This window comes from Leopardus geoffroyi, chromosome A1 (genome assembly GCF_018350155.1).
Source record: "Leopardus geoffroyi isolate Oge1 chromosome A1, O.geoffroyi_Oge1_pat1.0, whole genome shotgun sequence".
NCBI classification, from domain to species: Eukaryota; Metazoa; Chordata; class Mammalia; order Carnivora; family Felidae; genus Leopardus; species Leopardus geoffroyi.
In genome coordinates, this window is record NC_059326.1 from 42,978,066 (window position 1) to 42,981,724 (window position 3,659).

Genomic DNA, 3,659 nt, shown 5'->3' on the forward strand with positions numbered 1-3,659 from the left:
ATAACTTTTAGAATGTTTTATGCCTGTGGATTTCTCTCTCTATTATCTATTTATTTAAATATCTATCTATGTTATCTATCATTTTTTACTATTACACCCGTACTCCAAATAATGGATGGGTTATTTGGGGGAGAAAGTTCATTTTCTTTTATCATATTTCTGTTATGAATTCCATATACTAGAATCATTCTCAAGATTTACCTGGTGGATGGGCCCATGAATTTTGGTATCAACTCTCACATAGCTGTGAACTTTAAGATACTGAACTCTAAGCCACCAAATGTGTGTATCTGCATATGTGTGTGTATATATGTGTACATATGTAGATACTATTCATGTAGTTATAGGTATGTGAAGTGAGTAGTATGTCAGATGACTTCAATAAATGTTAACTATTTTTTTTATTTTCTATGAAGTTGTTTTAATACTTCTTTTGTTAAAATTCCCATACAAAAAAACATTGATATCTGGAATATGAAAGGTTTTACCTTTTTCCTATTATTTTCATCAAAAAAATTATTAGTCACATCACAATCTTCATTTGTTTTCAATTCCTGTTCCCCACTCATATGTTTAATTTTATCTGAGTATATTTCTTTATCTTCCTTAAGCTTAAAATTCCATTGATCAGAGACAAAAATAGTAACCAAAAATTCTCCTTTCTGATTTTGTTTTGTGTGCTCCAGTCCTTACCTAGGGATCATACTTTCAGAGTAACAGTGCTTCTTGACATTAAACATTTCATAGAAATTTGGATACCAATAGTTTTAGTTTTGGGAATTCTGCAGATTCCTTTTCTTTTTCCCCAAAATACTGATGTTTTTATGTAAGCGGAGCTGTCTGTTGACCTTAAAAATGCTTTTATCATCAGCAATGACATTTAGAGACTAAATTGTCTTGTATGACAGGAAAATATGTGATATATTATTTAGTTTTTTTTCTATTATTTAACTTTAAAAACAATTAGTTTTGCATAGTGATTTTATTCAATCTTCCCTTTCTAATGAAAGAAGATATTGAGAACTAATATCTTTCCTCTACAATGACTGCATCCACATTATATTTCAAAACAGGAGTTAACTGTAATTTTCCAAGGAATTTCAGAAGCTTCTAGTACTGTGCTATATATAATCATGCGACATAGCATTTCTGTTCTGCTATATGGTTTGCAAAACATCCTCAAGTACATATAATTTGTACGAAGAAAATAATTTTTAAAAGACAGAAAATGTTCAGATCACACCCTCTTAGCTGATGATATAGGGATGATTATTTTGGCTTCCTTTTGGGAATCAGTTCTCTAAGAAAAAGGAGTAATTGCTAATATTATTTTGCTTATATAGCCCATCCTTGCAGACAACACCATTTTAACTCATTTCTTTCTATGTGAAATATCAAGAATAGTTATAATAACAGGTCATCAACTATCACATGCATTATAAGGAGTGGCCCCAGGACATAAAGCATTAATCTTATAAATTTGAAAATGATTATACAACCTGATTGCAAACGTTGACCTCATAATATTTGGAAAACTGAGACACAGATAATCCACAGTGCGCAAAGACAAATGCTTACTTAAGCTATCCCCTGTTGCCTGAGATGAAGTGATTAGTGAAATATGGCTGCACTTAACTGTTATGGTGGGTGAGGCCTATAGGAATAAGGGATTTGTTGATTACTTCTGATTGTACTGGAGAGTTTACTGAAAAGTAATATGAGGTTTCATTGTTAAATTATGAGATCAAGGTCTAATCAGAGAATAAGTTAGTTTCTGTGATGACACTAAATAAAAACAAAATATAGTCTTACAACAGAAGTAGAATTCCAAGCTTCATCCAGTGACTTATGTGAAATATTATTTGGTAAGAACTGGGGACTTGCAAATAGTAATTGAAGACATTTATTTTAATTTTCTTAAGTTTATTTATTTATTTTGAGAGAGAGAAACAATTCAAGCAGTGTAGGAGTAGAGAGAGAGAGAGAGACAGAGAGACAGAGAGATAGAGAGACAGAGAGACAGAGAGCTAGAGAGTATCCCAAGCAGACTCCACACTGTCAGCACAGAGCCCGACATGGGGCTCGATCTCACAAACATGAGATCATGACTTGAGCCAAAATCAAGAGTTGGACACTTAACCGACTGAGCCATTCAGGTGCTCCAATAATGAACAAATACTTCAGTTTAAATATAAAGGATATTAGGAAGCTTATCAGATAGTTGAGATGAAAGGGGACAGAGAAAAATTCAGTATAGAAAAAAGTAAAAACAAGATAGAATCTAAATTATCGGGCATATTCTCTGTATTCATTGCTCTTAGGCTTTGCATATTGCATGACCAGTACTCCCATTTGTCAGTGAGCAGCCACACTAAAAAATGGTGTCTATAATTTTTTGCTGCCTCTGTGTTCATTTCCTGATGAGCACATAGTTCCTAAATTTCATTTTTAAAATACCTATATTGCATGGACACTCCTGAGATCTTCCTAGTGGTGAAAAAAGGCACCGAGATGACTTTGATATGAAATAATACAACTTCTTACTAAGTTTTTTTCTCCTCTCTGATTTCAGCTTTTAGAGTCAATAACTTCAATGCATCACAAAACCACAGTAGTTTTTCTTTCTTTCTTTTTCTTATTAATATGGTATTTGTCTGTCTTCCCTCTGTCAAACTGACCCAGCCACTTTCCCCAGGCTGCCTGGGAGGTATAGAAAAAGGAACATACAGGGCAGACAAGACATGGGAAAAAGACCTATGGGAGGTGGAGAAAGCTCCTTCACATGGCAAAGAGGATGAGAAAGGCCACCATCAGGCAAAAGAGCCCCATGACCTCCGAAAGAGTAAAGCCCAGAATGGCATAGGAGAGAGCTGTTGCTTCAGAGAAAGATTCCTGGCATAACCAATGATGAGGATTCCAAACACGGTCACAGTCACAGTCACAGAGCCAGCCACTACTACCAAGGCAGACCCAGCCCCTGTGAACTTGGCTGCTATGTCAATGTCCCTTGAAATGGCACTGGTTTGGAAGCTGTAGCTAGGAGTAAATGAGGTCAGGGGACATGGGGTTGCCAAGCTGCTGAGGCTCTTAACTGTCAGTGTCTCTGGTGGTTTTAGCACCACTGCAGACAGTGATCCGCTCAACAGCTGAGTAGTGCTCCTGACCAAGAAGGGGGTAGAGAAGGACTTTGAATGGGTGTACATTTTCAGGGAATGAGGTGCTATGGCAGGAAAGATGCTCCTAGTGCAGAGAAGACAGTCAAAGTAGTTTTTCTGATTCACATTAATCTGACAAAAAGGAGCAACTCCCTGCTATAAGGGGCAGGCACTCAATAGCACCTTTACAGTCTTAGAAACTCTCAATATTATCAGGTAATTAGGCATTCAGGGAACTCTTGCTGTATATGTCAGGTTTAGAAATATTCCATTTTTTGTAGTTACCTGAAGATGTAGACACCTTTTTGACTTTGTAATTGTATGGTCATGCATTCTGATTTTTTCCACAATATGAAATGTTCCCTGCGGTGCTTACTCTAAACTATCAGTGATGATGACCACAATGGACTGACAGTTACTTTTATTTACCATTAAAATCCCCACAAATGGAGAGAGCTTTGCATAGACTATTTAGAAATTGCTTAGCAAGAGCCTTCCCAATTA

The 3,659-nt window shown here is 35.9% G+C and overlaps 1 pseudogene; it reads right to left on the reverse strand.

Annotated features, from left to right (window-relative positions):
- Positions 1 to 2,714: 2,714 nt before the first annotated feature.
- Positions 2,715 to 3,218, reverse strand: LOC123581591 (annotated as a pseudogene).
- Between the last annotated feature and the right edge of the window lie 441 nt (positions 3,219 to 3,659).